The sequence below is a fragment of the Dipodomys spectabilis genome, unplaced genomic scaffold (genome assembly GCF_019054845.1).
Source record: "Dipodomys spectabilis isolate Male_0828 unplaced genomic scaffold, ASM1905484v1 ptg000157l, whole genome shotgun sequence".
In the NCBI taxonomy this organism is placed as follows: domain Eukaryota; kingdom Metazoa; phylum Chordata; class Mammalia; order Rodentia; family Heteromyidae; genus Dipodomys; species Dipodomys spectabilis.
Genome location: NW_024870834.1, coordinates 19,633,671 through 19,648,980, shown reverse-complemented (window position 1 = coordinate 19,648,980; position 15,310 = coordinate 19,633,671). Strand labels below are relative to the sequence as shown.

The following is a 15,310-nucleotide window of genomic DNA, read 5'->3' as shown; positions in this document are numbered from 1 at the left end:
CTATAAAACTATAAAAATTATGCTAATGCTTCCAACTTCAACCTTTTGGGTTTCTTTTTTCTTTCTCTCTCTGTATTTGAGACAAAGTCTCATTATATAGCTTGCATTGGCCTGGATCTTCTTGCCTCAGCTTCCAGAATGCTGGGATTATAAGTGAGTGCCACCAGGTCCATCTCTAATTTCAATCCTTACTTAAAGATTCTTGTTCACATTGACAGCCCAATTATAAATTTTACACATTTTCCTAAGTAAGTTTTCTACATTATACCCAGGACCTCATGCATGCAAGGCAAGCCCACTACCACTGAGCCACCTTCCCAGCCCTAGTTACATAGCTTTATACTTAAGAGATTAAATGATACATCAGAGCGGATAAAATGATTACAATATATATTAATGGCTGAGTCTGCTTTCAAAATACTGTTCTAAAAAGTTGAGGAAAACCTGATGTGAAAGTCCATTTTGGATTTCTGGTACATACTAGAGCTAGTGGCAGCATTACAAGAGTTATCACCTACTGATTTCCATATCACAAAGCAGGATTAAGAAAGATGTTTGCTTTCTAAGATGTAGTTCCTAGAAATCTCTAAGTAGAGCACCAGCAATGAGTTCAGGAATTACAAACTAAAAAGACTTCAGTTATGATAAGGCTAGATACAGGTTAGAGAGGTCTTACTAAGGAGGTTCCAAGAAATAAAGTGCTTTATTAGATACTTGGAATTGTTAGTTTACAATTATACAGGCTTAATTTACTCTTGGTTTAGTCTCCCCATCCCAAAACCCCACCATAAAAGACGGCCCTCCCCTACCAAGTTTATATTCTTGAGATATTTTTACAGTTGTATATTTCTGTCTTGGTTTAGCCAAGTTATAAGGTTTTCATTTATATCTTTCCTCATCAGTCAACCCCTCCAGTCTCTTAAGCATTGCTGCGGGTCTTCTGTGAACTCTCTCCAAATGGTCCCCAGTGTTCTGGTAATGAGGTGCCTCCAACTGACTGCAGCCGTCCAGGAACAGCCTAGTCAGTCAGACAAGATGAGCTCACCCTCCTCTGTTCCATGACTTAATACTCCTGAGTAGGCAATACCCCAAAGCACAGAAAGCTGGTATGCTGGCATTAGATTGTAATTCCCCCCACACCATCCCTCCAAATTTGAGCACCAGAGAATAAATGATACATATTCTTTTTTTTGGTCAGTCATGGGTCTTGAACTCAAGGTCTGGGTAACTGTCTCTTCAGCTCAAGGCAAGTGCTCTACCCTTGAGCCACAATGCCACTTCTGGTTTTCTGGTGGTTAATTGGAGATAAGGCTCCCAGACTTTCCTGCCTGGTCTGGCTTTGAACAGCGATCCTCAGATCTCAGCCTCCTGAGTAGCTAGGATTACAGCATGAGCCACCAGTACCCAGCTAAATGATACACACTCTTGAAGGATCTATTTTACTGCAGGATGAAATGGGCATGGAGAACAGTACTTACATATTAAACACCTGAGAAAATAGAATGCAACAGTTCCATCAATTTCTAAAGATAAAACATGTTACATTCAAAATATTCATAGATATTTTGTACTTCAGACCAAAAGGATCCTTGGGGCTCGCCCCACCCCCCCATCCCCAATAGGCTATGTCCCCTATCTTTTACCTCTAGAGGTACCTGAGTAAATACATTTGAAAAGCACAACATCTTGTCTTCAACTTCTGGTGAACTCATTGCTACCACACATAAAGTATTTATACTTTAAATGACATTTTGTTGCTATCTATTTCCCCATCCTTAATATCTATATATACTGGTTTTTGTTTTTTTTGGTCGGTCATGGGGCTTGAACTCTGGGCTTGGGCGCTGTCCTTCAGCTCTAGCGCCACTTCCGGTTTTCTAGTGGTTTATTGGAGATAAGAGTCTCACAGACTTTCCTGACCAGGCTAGCTTTGATCCTCAGATCTCAGCCTCCTGAATAGCTAGGATTACAGGCATGAGCCACCAGCCCCCGGCTTACTTGGGTTTGTTGTTGTTGTTTTGCTAACTGTATTTTGCCAAAACTATACGCAGCATTTCACACTGTAATTCACTAGCAATCAACATCTTTAGGTGCCTATGCATCATTTACTTGACACTGATTTCACATTTCTTGAACATCTGCTGTTTGATAGGCTATGTGCTTATAGCTAAAGTTGCTAGGATAAGAAGAGGGGTTTTGTTTGTTATGGTTGTTGTTTTCAGTGCTAGGGACTGAATCCATGGCCTTGTATGGGGGTTAGACAAACATTCTACTATTAAAATACAGCCCCAACCCTTGGTTTTTGAGACAGGGTCTTAATATATAAGCTCAGGTTGATCTTGAACTTACTGTGTAGTCTAAGCAAGACAGGATAGTTTCTTAACACTGATACATTTGATTCTACATAAGTTGGACAAAATGAAGCAATACTTGTTATAACAGAATAAACTATGTGAAGGGAAAAGAAAAAAGAGTGGTAACTTTGCCTGGAGAGAGTACAAAAAGTTTTTACAGTAGAGACATAGGAGTTGTTTACTTAAGAATGAGTAAGGATTAGCAAAGCCATTGGAAAAAACAAGACTAATATCCTGGGTATAAGCAAAAATACCAAGTTTAAAAAAATAAAGTAAAAATAATGTAAAGTTCAGTATAATACAAGAGAAGTGTTTAGAAAGACTACCAGGTCCAAAGCTGCATGTTTGTGAGTACATTCCCATATAATGATTAAATGCATTAAGTCTTGTCAGGCACTAGTGGCTCATACCAGAAATCCTAGATATTCAAGAGGCTGAGTTCCAAGGATCACAGGTCAATGCTAGCCTGGGCAGAAAAGTCTGAGAGTCTTATCTCCAACTATCCATCAAAAAAAGTTATAAGTGGAGCTGTGGCAGGGTGTAGGCCCTGAGTTCAAGTCCCAATAACAGCATTAAAAAAAATGTTATGTTTTACTAGAGTGATCTTGCAAAAGTTACTTACCTTCTCTTCCATTGCATCATATGGAAGACTGGGGTAGTGGTATATGCCTGTCATCTCAGTTACTTGAGAGGTGGAAAATGGCAGAAAAGTGGAGAATAGTAGTTCAAGACCAGTCTGGGCAAGAAGTTAGTGGGACCCCAAACTCCACAAGCTGAGCATGGTGATTCTCACCTGCAATCCCATTTATGCAAGAGACATAGGCAGAAAGATTATAGCTACAAGACTCTAGCTAAAAATCAGAAATAACTAAGCAAAATATAAAGAAGGCTGAGGTTGTGGGTCAAATGGTAGAACACTTAGACTGTAAGTATGAGACCAAGTTCAAACTGCAGTACTGCACACACAGAAAAGACAAACCATAGTACCACTGAAAAATTAGAAAATAAGCCAGGCACTGGTGCCTCATGCCTGTAATCTTAGCTACTCAGAAGGCTGAGATCTGCAGATCGCAGTTCAAAGCCAGCCCAGGCAGGAAAGTCTGTGAGACTCTTATCTCCAATTAACCACCAGAAAACCAGAAATGACACTGTGGCTTAAGTGGTGGAGTGCTCACTTTGAGCTGAAGAGCTCAGAGATGGCACCCAGGCTCAGAGTTCAAGCCCTCTACTGACCAAGAAGAAAATAGAGATGTGCTGAGAAAAGGAAGGAAGTATATGCTCTTGGGAAGTATAATGAAGAGTGACTGAGATGGAAATTCTAGACTCAGGTGATCTGATTCTATAAGAGTACCTTGAAGAGCCGGGCGCTGGTGGCTCACGCCTGTAATCCTAGCTACTCAGGAGGCTGAGATCTGAGGATCGCAGTTCAAAGCCAGCCCGGGCAGGAGAGACCGTGAGACTCCTATCTCCAATAAACCACTAGAAAACCGGAAGTGGCGCTGTAGCTCAAGTGGTAGAGCGCTCGCCTTGAGCTGAAGAGCTGAGGGACAGCGCCCAGGCCCAGAGTTCAAGCCCCACGACTGACAAAAAAAAAAAGACTACCTTGAAGAATACTGTTCTATACACAAACCAGGTTGCAAGATTTATAATGGTGATTTGTAGCTCTCAGTAAGTGAGAGAGACAGCGAAAGTCTAACCCAGGAGGCTACTTTTCCAGAGAGCTACCAGGTGGAGGAAACAAAGCAACACTTCAAAATACTCAATTTCCTAGATGACTATTTTGATGATAATGACATGAATTTACTTTTAAAGAGAACTTAACTATGTCCTAAGCACTGCATGAAGTACCTCATTTGTATTAGTTTATTTAACTCTCACAACACACCAAGCAAGCACGTTATGATCCATTAGGAATAACGTATTAGATTAGGAAACAGAGGCATGGGAACTAGTTAACTTGCCAATAAAGTCTCCCAGTTAATAACTGAAGAGGCCAAGTAATCTGATTCCAAAGCCTAAACCCTGAACCAGTAATATTGATACAGCCAAAATAACCCCAAAAAGGGACCAGGGGCAATAATTTTGGGGACAGGAAGAATGAGTTTAGAAATAATTTGTAATTTTAAAGGAATAATGATTTTAGACATAAAATAACCCCCCTTTTAGTATGTGTGGGTGTCTTAGGAACTGTCTAAGCTTTTTTGCTTAACTATGTGAGCCACAGCTCCACTCTTAGCCTGCTGGTTATTAACGACATAATGGTCTTATGGATATTCCTGCTTGGGCTGACTTTGAATCATGATCCTTAGATCTCAGCCTTCTGAGTAGCCAGGATTACAGGTGTGAGCCACTGGCACCCAGACACAAGAGATACTTTGAAACAAGAAAGAATGAGGGTAATACACCTCAAAAGAAGTAATTGTGGGGGCAATGTGAAAGATATTCTGAAGAAGAAAGATCCTTGACCCAGAGACAAGTTAAGAGGCTAGTCCAGCATGGTGGAGCAAGCATGTAATCTCAGCACTTGGGAGGTTGAGGCAGGAAGATCATAATACCCAGCCTGGGCTACATGGCTAGACCCTGTTTCAAAAGTCAAAGTGAGGGCTGGGAAGGAGGCTCAGTGGTAGAGTGTTTGCCTTGCATGTATGAGGCCCTGGGTTCGATTCCTCAGCACCACATAAGCAGAAAAAGCCAGAAGTGGTGCTGTGGCTCGAGTGATAGTGCACTTGCCTTGAGCTGAAAAGCTGAGGGACAGAGCTCAGGCCCAGAGTTCAAGCCCCATGACTGACAAGAAAAGAAGAAAAAAAAAGTGAAAGTAAAATGAATAACAAACTAAAGTAACAAAATAAAACAAAATGTGGTCTTTTTTGTGGGGGATTTTTTTCATTTACTTCAATAGTTTTTAGGTTCATATATCATTGGTACATTATTCCTTTAGTTTGTTTTGAACTTCTTTACTGTCAGCAAATAGAACTAGAAATATGTCTTTTTTCAACTTTATTAGTATATACTAATTGTACAAAATAATGAGTTTCATGGACCTTTCATACGTGTATATAATGTACTCTGATCACATTTTCATCCCCACTACTGTTTCTTGTCCATCTCTTTGCAAATATTGCTCCTTTTAGTTGTTGTTGTTTTTTTTTAAGAAAGATTTCACATATGAGAAAATAGGCCATAGGTTTTTTTTGTGTCTGACTTATTGTGCTTAACATGACAATCTCTATTTTATTTCCATCCATTTTCCTAGTTCATTTCTCTCTATTGCTGCATAATAGTCCATTCAAGTGATGTACTACAAGTTGTTTATCCATCCACCAGATGGACACTGAGTTACATCCAGTTTAGAGCCATCATGGATAAAGCTGTTATGAACATGAAAGTACAAGTCTTTGTGTAGACACGTTTTCATTTCTCTTGAGTAGATACCTAGGAATCAAATTACTGGTTCATTTGGTAAGCATGTATTTCATTTTTAAGACACTGTCAAATTGTTTTGCAAAGCAGCTACACAATTTTGCATTTCTATAGAGCTCCAGTTGCTCCATATCCACCAACACTGTGTATTACTGATGGTTTTAATTTTAGCAATTCTAATAGCTGTGAAGCAGTACTTTATTGTAACTTTAATTTGCATTTTCCTGGGGAAATATTCAACATCTTTTCAGGTGTCATTGATTATTCATATTGCTTCTTTGGTGAAGTGTCTGTTCAATTCCTTTTTGTCACTTAAAAAAAAATGGAGGGGCTGGGATGTGGCTTACAGTTCTTGCCTAGCATACTTGAAGCCCTGGGTTCAATTCTTCAGTACCACATAAACAGAAAAAGCCAGAAGTGGCATAGTGGCTCAGGTGGTAGAACACCAGCTTTAAGCAAAAGCAGCTCAGGGACAGTGCCCAGGCCCTGAGTTCAAGCCCCAGGACTGGCCAAAAAAAAAAAAAAAAAGGAGTGGCTGTCTTCTTATTCCCCACTAAAAGTTCTTTATAAGAGTTCTTTACATATCCTAAATATAAGCCATTTTTTTGGTCATCCTTTCAAAGACTTTCTCTCTCTCTTTTTTTAGTTTAGTTAGAGAAAAAAAGGTCATCAAAATTTTGAGCAAGAATTTTAAGCTCCTACATTCCATTTATTTCATAATTATCCAGTTTTATTAACTCTTTGCTTCTTTCAAATTCAACTTCCCAGCCGGCACTGGTGGCTCATGCCTGTAATCCTAGCTACTCAGGAGGCTGAGATCTGAGGATCGAGGTTCAAAGCCAGCCCGGGCAGGAGAGACTGTGAGACTCCTATCTCCAATAAACCACCAGAAAACTGGAAGTGGTGCTGTAGCTCAAGTGGTAGAGCACTCGCCTTGAGCTGAAGAGCTGAGGGACAGCGCCCAGGCCCAGAGTTCAAGCCCCACAACTGACCAAAAAAAAAAAAATCAAATTCAACTTCCCACATTACCAAGAACTATTTAGATTATAATCTATTTCTGATCTTAGAAGGATTTTTATCTAATAGATCCTTTTCTCATCTACCTAATAAATGGTATATCTAAATTTAGCCAAGGTTTCAGTTCCTCTGTTCTCTTCAAATAACCCCAAATCTCTGCACCTCTGAAGCTGATTCTGAAAGGGGGGGGAAAACCCTAAATACCATAATACAAAACATGTACCTTGGGATTCGACCAGGTACAATCAACTACTTGTCTTCCAATGTTAAAAAAGAAGGTATTATAGGCTCATTCCCATCATTTTATGCCACTGTCACCTATGCGGAGGCTGGTGAAAGCAGCTTTATTATCGCTTGCTGCTTAAAATTTATGCCTACACAGGTCAAGCTGACCAACACAAAAATAATTCTACATTCCTTAAGTCAATTGAGATTCATTCTTTTATGCTCCATTCTCTTTAAAAAGAGCCAGAGGCCAGATGCTGGTGGCTCACGCCTGTAATCCTAGCTACTCAGGAGGCTGAGTTATGAGGATCGAGATTCAAAGCCAGCCCAGGCAGGAAAGTCCGTGAAACTCTTATCTCCAATAAACTACCAGAAAACCGGAAGTGGCACTGTGGCTTAAGTCGTAGAGCACTAGCCTTGAGCTGAAGAGATAGTGGATAGCATTCAAGCCCAGAGTTCAAGCCCCATGACTGACATACATACATAAATAAATCTAGAATTAGTCATACCCAAATGAAATAAGTAGCAAATACAAAAGCATGGCTTAGATCTACTCAACTTCTCATAGTTCATTGGGGGGGGGGGGGGGAGCCGGGACGGGAGGGGAGGACTTAAAGCTAATATAACCAAAATAAGGAGAAAGAGAAATGACTGTTACCACTGTTCATTCCTCATGGGACATCTAGAGAAATATATATATATTTCTTTTGCCAGTTCTAAGGCTTGAACTCAGGACCTGGGCACTGTCCCTGAGCTTCTTTTGCTCAAGGCCAGCACTCTACCACTTGAGCCACGGCGCTCCTTCTGGCTTTTTGTTTGTGTGGTACTGAGGAATCAAAACTAGGGATTCATGCATACTAGGCAAGCACTCTACCACTAAGCCACATTCCCAGACCTAGATTCTTTTTTTTAAAATCTATGTCCCTGTCAAATTCATTACCCTGAATCCAGAAAAAACTAGCTTCTAAAATTACTGACTCAGAAAGAGTCCTAGTTACAACCCTATATGTTGGGGATTATGTTGTTTTTCTTAATATTCAATACTTTATTCAATGAATAAACTAGAAAATGTTTCAGTGGGGAGTATTGTTTGGTTTTGTTCTGTTTGAAATAAGGTCTTACTTCTTAGTCCAGGCTAACTCTGAACTCCCAATCCTTTTGCCTTAGCCTTCCAGGTACTGGGATTACAGGTGTGCACCAACACATGAGGCCTAAAAGTGCTAGTGTTTAATCACAGCAAATGTTATGGTAAGAGTTAAAAAACACTTATAGCAAGCAGAATAAGAAAATGTATGTGTGCACATGCATGTGTCAGTACTGGGACTTGAACCCAGGGTTTCACACTCTTGCTTAGCCTTTTTTGCTCAATGGCAGACATTCAACCACTTGAGCTACACCTCAGGTTTTTGCTGGTTATTTGAACAGTCTTAAGGAATTGTCTGCTTTGCTGGCTTCAATATTGATCCTAAAATTTCAGCCTCCTGAATAGCTAGGGTTATAGGCATTAGCTACTAGTGCCCAGCATGCTGTGTTTTGTTTCTTGCTTTGGGTTTTTTATTTCCCGCTTAGAAAGGGTCTCAGCCCCCACATGCTTTGGAACTTACCATCTTCCTGTCTCAGGCTCTCAGTACTGAGATTACAGGCCTGAACCTCCACACCTAGTATATATTTTATTTTTCCAAGTTTCCTTTCCTAAGGTTCCATCTAATGAACATGTGCTGGTCATTCTTTCTTTCTTTCTTTCTTTTCTTTTCTTTTTTTTGCCAGTCCTAGGGTTTGAACTCAGGGCCTGGGTACTGTCTCTGAGCTTCTTTTGCTCAAGGCAGGCATTCTTACCGCTTAAGCCACAGTGCCACTTCTGACTTCTTCTGTTTATATGGTACTGAGGAATCGAACCCAGTATTTCATGCATGCTACGCAAACACTCTACCACTAAGCCACTTTCCCAGCCATGGATCAGTCTTTCTAAAGCCACATCCAGGTGAGAACTATAAATTTCCAACACTTTTAGAGATGAAAATGTGGTATCTAAATCAGCAAATCAAACATTTGATGCTTTTTTTAAAAAGAAAAATATTCGCTTCTGTTTACTACTTTCTCTTATTCTGATGTGGGTTTTTTCCCCCTGTATACAAAACGGACCCTGCTGATCTGCAGAATTAGGACAGACCTCCATGTTCCCATCCCATGGCAGCTTTCATGCTTAGATGACCCTGGCCAGTAAATCTTGGCTGTAACAGGAAGATTTTTAAACCTAATTCTGACAAGCCGTCTTCCTCAATAAGTCTAGGAAGTTGTTATTTCATTAACTGTGCATGAAATGGCAGGCAAACAGCCAGATACGTAGCCCAGTGAGGTAAAACTGGAATGGTTAACAGCTCACACAATTTCTCACTCTTATGGTTCATTATTTTCAATTCTATTCTTATTTTTAAGGAAAGTAAATTATATAATTGATAAGAAAGATCTTAAATGAGCATTTTAGAGTTTTTTTGTTTAATTCTAAGTAAACTTAACTAACTACAAAAATAGTAACCTAAGATGGCTCAATTTGAAGAAAAACTCAACACTGAAGTATTCAAAGCAAAACCTCTGTTAAACCAATAATCAGAGTTATCACACAAATATTTATTAATTTATTCAACTCTGTATCAATTGATATTAACCATCAGACCTGAGAAGTTCTATGAAAATTGTAATCCTCTCAAAGTTCCTCAGTCTTTAAGTCTGGTCAAGCTATGAGAATAATTGAATAAAAAAAAAAAAATAGAAAGAAAAAAAAAGAGGGGCTGGGAAGGTGGCTCAGTGGTTGAGTGCTTGTCTTGCATGCATGAGGCCCTGGGTTTGATTCCTCAGTACCACATAGGCAGAAAAAGCCAGAAGTGGCACTGTGACTCAAGTGGTAAGCTAGCCTTGAGCTGAGGGACAGAGCTCAGGCACTGAGTTCAGGCCCCATGACTGACAAAAAAAAAAAAAAAGAGGTTGTAATTTTACAAGTAATTTTACATTTACTATAAAAATTACTTTACAATAAATTTGTTCTTACTCACATGTTTACTTCAGTCCAGATTTTTACTACCCCTTAGGTTCTGATCCTGCCTTTCTAATCACTTCCCCAACACATGTAAGACTAGGCTAAAAAAATCCTTTAAAATCTTTTCCAACTCCTTTCTATAAATCATTTGCACAGCCCAGCTGGGTTTCCTTCTTTACCAAAACCTGGAAAATTAGATCACTCAAGAGAAGCAGCTTTCTCTTCCTAATATCTTGACCACATTCAGGAAGGTGTAAACTCAAATTTGATCTCCCCAAAGTGAACAAGAACAGGTTAAAATAACACGGGCTGAGTCTCTGGATATAATCTGTTAGACTGTTAGATTACATTGTTACTACACTGCAGAAAGTGTATGTTGTATATTATTAAGTTACCTTTATCTGATCTCTAGCTAAGACAAAGAATAGAAAATACAATTAACAGATGTTGATTCACAGGCAAACATTACTCAAATGAATGCTATAGCTAATCTGCATGCACACATGTATGTATGTTCACACTCATACTCCACACTGCAATAAGCCTAAACCACTTCAAACGTTTGAAACTATACAAAAATAAACTAGTTAAGCATAGTATGTGTCTTTAAAGGAGCAAATAAAATTTAAACCTAAGTAGATAGCTATTTAAAGGTAAAATGATATTCTAAAATTTCTTGACGTCAGAAAATTTAATATGGTTATATGGTATGTGCTGATTTGTACTACAATACTCTGAGCTGAACTGCTTCCAGAAAGACGAACAGGTAGAGTAATTGCTCTAAAATATTTCAATTCCTTTACCTTTATTGAACCTGTCATAATTTAACTGCTTGCAAATCTTTTTAATATGAACTGAGTTCTAGAAAAGCAATTATAACACATTGCCTAGGGCAAAATGAGCCCTCAATAAATGAGTTGTCCTTATGAAATTATTTAATGTCAGTATTTAGGAGACCATGCTGTCAACCATGCTACCACATTCAGAAGGCAGCGAAGTTAATTGAAAAACCATAGCAATAAATATTAGTTGGAGGAAAAGTCCTATCATGAGTTATAAAGATAAATGTAAAAGTGTAACTTGAAAGCGGATAAAATACCTCTAATTTTGTTTCCTTTTATGAAAACAAAAGTGAATTCACCCACAACACTTTTTTACAGGTACTGGGGTTTGAACTTGGGGCCTCATACTTACTAGATAAATGCCACCAGTTCGGTCATGCCTCCTGCCTTTCTTGATTTGGTTATTTTTAAGATAGTCTCACATTTTACCTGGGGCCAGCCTGAAATTCAATCCTCCTATTCTTCTCACAATAACTGGACAGGCAGGCACCACCATTTTCTTTTTTCTTTTTTTGTCAGTCGTGGGTCCTGAACTCTGGGCCTGGGCGCTGTCCCTCAGCTCTTCAGCTGTAGACTAGCGCTCTATGTCTTGAGCTTCAGCCCCCACTTCTGGCTTTTTCTGCTTATGTGGTGCTGTGGAATTGAACCGAGGGCCTCATGCATGCAAGGCAAGCACTCTACCACTGAGCCACCTTCCCAGCCCCAGCACTACCATTTTCTATTGCATTACATACTCACCCACCACCACCACCACCACCACCACCACCACCACCACCATCATCATCATCGTCATCATCATCATCATCTGGCTGGCTTCAAACTGAAATCCTTTGAATCTCTTGAGTACTAGGATTACAGGTATGAGCCACAATGCTTGATTGTAAATACATTAAACCACAAGATGCTCTTTAAGGAATATTTTCATCATCTATAGTCATTTAACAACTTAAATTACTAAGTTACAGAAATTGTTGAACAGAGTAAAGTCTAAGCCTGATTATTCTTTTAAACTGTAGGTCCAATGTCTTGAGATTCTTCTTCAGGCCTGCAGCAACAACTCTCTTCACTGCTGAGAACTAAAATCCTTTCTTTTTCACATAACGTACCTGAAGGCAATTATTTTTGCTCTCATTCAACTCAATCAAAACTCATCAAAGAATGATAGTCTACACCTGAGTACTTTTAAAGTACACTCTCAGATTGGCCAGGCACTGGTAGCTCATACCTGTAATCCTACTTACTCTGGAGGCTGGGATCTGACAAAAATGGTTCAAAGCCAGACAAGGCAGTAAAGTCAATGAGACTCTTATCTCCAATCAGTCATCAAAAAGGAGAAAGCAGAGGTATGGCTCAAACAGTAAAGTACCAGCTTTAACTCAAATAGCAAAGGGACAGCAACCAGGCCCTGAGTTCAAGCTCTAGAACTGGGAGAGAGGAAAAGGAGAAAGAGAGAGGAAGGGAGAGAGAGGGAAGGAGAGGGAAAGTGAGAGACCGAGAGAGAAAGGGGGAAGAAGGGAGGGGAAGGAGAGGAGGAAGGAGGGAATGTGGTAGAGTGCTTACCTAGCATACTTTGAAGCCCTGGGTTTGAGTCCTCACTACCACATAAACAGAAAAAGCTAGGAGTGGCAGTGTGGCTCAAAGTGGTAGAGTGCTAGCCTTGAGCAAAACGAAGTTCAGGGACAATGCCCAGGCTCTGAGTTCAAGCTCCAGGACCAACCGTCCCCCCCCCCCCCCCCCCGCCCCAAAAAATTATCTCATTATGATAAAGTTACAATGCAGCAAAACATTTTTCTAAGTTATGTTCCCATCTCCTACAGTGTTCCTACAGTGTTCCTACACTACCTTAGCTCCCAGCAATTATTAATAATCAAGGAAATCAGAACATTCTCAAAATAGAAACTTCAAACTGCTTTTGAAAACCAATGTTTTATTCATGGATTCCAAAATTCAGGGAACATCTAACCACAAAGTGGTTTTCCAGCAGTGCCTGAATTTAAATGTAAATTACAATTTTACAAGTAATCCTTTGTAATTTTCTTGCGAGGAGGGGAGGGGGAGATGGAAATTTAGGTATGTATTAATTAGTCTTTGCTTAAAAATTAATATCTGGTCATGTTTATTTAAAAATATTGCCTAACCACCAAGAGGTGATACTTTTTTTTAAGCGATTGCTGTTAGCTTTATCCATGAATGACAGCTTAGCAAAGACAAGAGACGAGCTGTTCTGAAAAGATTAGGAACTTCTAGTGATCTCAAATGGAGAAAAGTAGAAGCACACAGAATTTGTAGATACTTCAATAATAAAATTATTACAATGTCAAAATTCCAGAGTCTAAAGATATGTAAGCTATCTAAATGCACTCATGCTTAAATGAGAAAGGGAAAGAAAGCAGAAAGAACACTAGGTTTGCATTCAAAACAACACAAGAAATTGCCCTATTGAGCTTTTCAAAATCTAAAAAATTATAAAGCTTTGAGGGGTTAGCAAAACATTCAAGTTTCATAATAGCCCAATTATTGGCATAAAATTTCAACCCCAGGCTGGGAAGGTGGCTCAGTGGTAGAGCGCTTGCCTTGCATGCATGAGGCCCTGGATTCGATTCCTCAGCACCACATAAGCAAAAAGAAAAAAGCCAGAAGTGGCGCTGTGGCTCAAGTGGTAGAGCACTAGCCTTGAGCTGAAGAGCTGAGGGACAGCACCCAGGCCCAGAGTTCAGGCCCCACAACTGGACGCAAAAAAAGAAAAAAAAATTCAATTCCACCATAAAAGAGAGAGAACACTTACAAGAGCTGAATTTTTGGTAGGTTCTGTTTTAGGGGCTTACATATTTTAACTATTATTACCATAACCTACCCTAGTTCTGGTGGCTTACACGGTAATCCTAGCTACTCAGGAGGCTGAGATCTGAAGATACTAGGTTCAAAGGCAGACTAGGCAGACAAATTCAAGATTTTTTTTTTTTTTTGGTCAGTCGTGGGCCTGAACTCTGGACCTGGGCCCTGTCCCTCAGCTCTTCAGCTCAAGGCTAGAGCTCTACCACTTGAACCACAGCATCAGCACCACTTCCGGCCTTTTCTGCTTATTTGGCACTGAGGAATGGAACCCAGGGCCTCATGCATGCAAGGCAAGCACTCTACCACTGAGCCACCTTCCCAGCCCCCAAGACTCTTATCTCTTGGAGGTGGAGCTGTGGCTCAAGTGGTAGAGCTCTATCCTTGTTTGAAAAAGTCAAGGGACAGTGTACCACTCTGGATTCAAGCACCAGTACTAGCACCCGTCTCCCTTCCTCCGCCCCCCAAAAAAAGCCTGAGTGCGGAAACAACCCTGCAAGACTAGGGCACAGAAGGACAAAGAACTCATCTAATAATTAAGACACAGAGCTAAGATTTTTAACTTCAGTCAAACTCCAAAATTCATTAACCAATGCATATTCTTATGAGAGGTCAGGCAATGATCACTTTTTCGTTTTTTAACCTGATAACTTATTTGACTTTCATACATTAGGATCCTAGCACAGAACAACAACAAGCTACAGACTTTGGGATCAACTAGACCCCTCAACGAAGTAACACGAAGTGCTAAGTGCAGTATACAAGGCAGGTAAATGTAAAGTTTACAGACACCGGGAGGTCTACTAATGGGCTTAGTCTTCTACATTGAATGACAAGTTTTGTGTGTGCATATATACGTATCTCTAACTTTCCACAAAGCCTCAAGGTGTGCAAGTGATCTCCTCTCCAAAAGGTTAAGAACCACGAAGAGTCCACAGCACGTACTGGGGATGGGGTGGGGAGAACAACTGAAACTCTTGTTTTCCCCAAGCCTCCTTTTGCCCTTAAGAATGACATAACAGGTCTTCACAGTCCATGTCAGTGGTTGCCCACCTTTTCCAGGCTTGGTAAGCAGTGACATATGCAAGCCCGTGCCTCAATTTTCTAACCAGAGACTCCAGAGGCCCTCGAGCGCTGCTTCATTCCTCTCGTCAATGAGAGGAATACGCGGTCTGCTAAGCATCCTCCGCCGCTCTGCGTGACGCAAATATGCTCGCGAGAAAAACCAAGAAGGGACCAAAGCCTCAAGGCGGGATGACAAGAGACCTGAAGCCCCCCGCGCTGGAAGATAACGGGAACGAGTTCCCCGGACCCTCGGGGCAGCCCGGGATTCCCACACTCCCACCCCGGTCCTCCCCGGAACTCGGCGGCGCAGGCGGGTCCGCTGGGCTCAGCATGGGGCTGGAAGGAGGAAGAGAAACGTTACCCAAGCTAGGTGGGGCAGCGCGGCGGCGGCGGCGGCGGCGTCCCGGCTCCGGGGTCGCCGGAGACAGCGGCAAGCGCCGAGCGCAAAACCTGCCTTCAACCTTCCCCACGAAACACCCAGCGATGTGTCTCCGCCCGGGTGGAGAGCCGGCTTGGGGCGT

The 15,310-nt window shown here is 40.8% G+C and overlaps 1 protein-coding gene across 2 annotated transcripts in view; it reads right to left on the bottom strand.

Annotated features, from left to right (window-relative positions):
• Arel1 (apoptosis resistant E3 ubiquitin protein ligase 1) overlaps positions 1-15,308 on the bottom strand; it is a 49,612-nt gene extending 34,304 nt beyond the window's left edge. For both annotated transcript variants that reach the window (XM_042692555.1, XM_042692553.1), the window contains exon 1: positions 15,151-15,308. The gene's annotated coding sequence lies outside the window, so the exon portion shown is untranslated. The remainder of the gene's footprint in view (positions 1-15,150) is intronic.
• Positions 15,309-15,310: the final 2 nt, after the last annotated feature.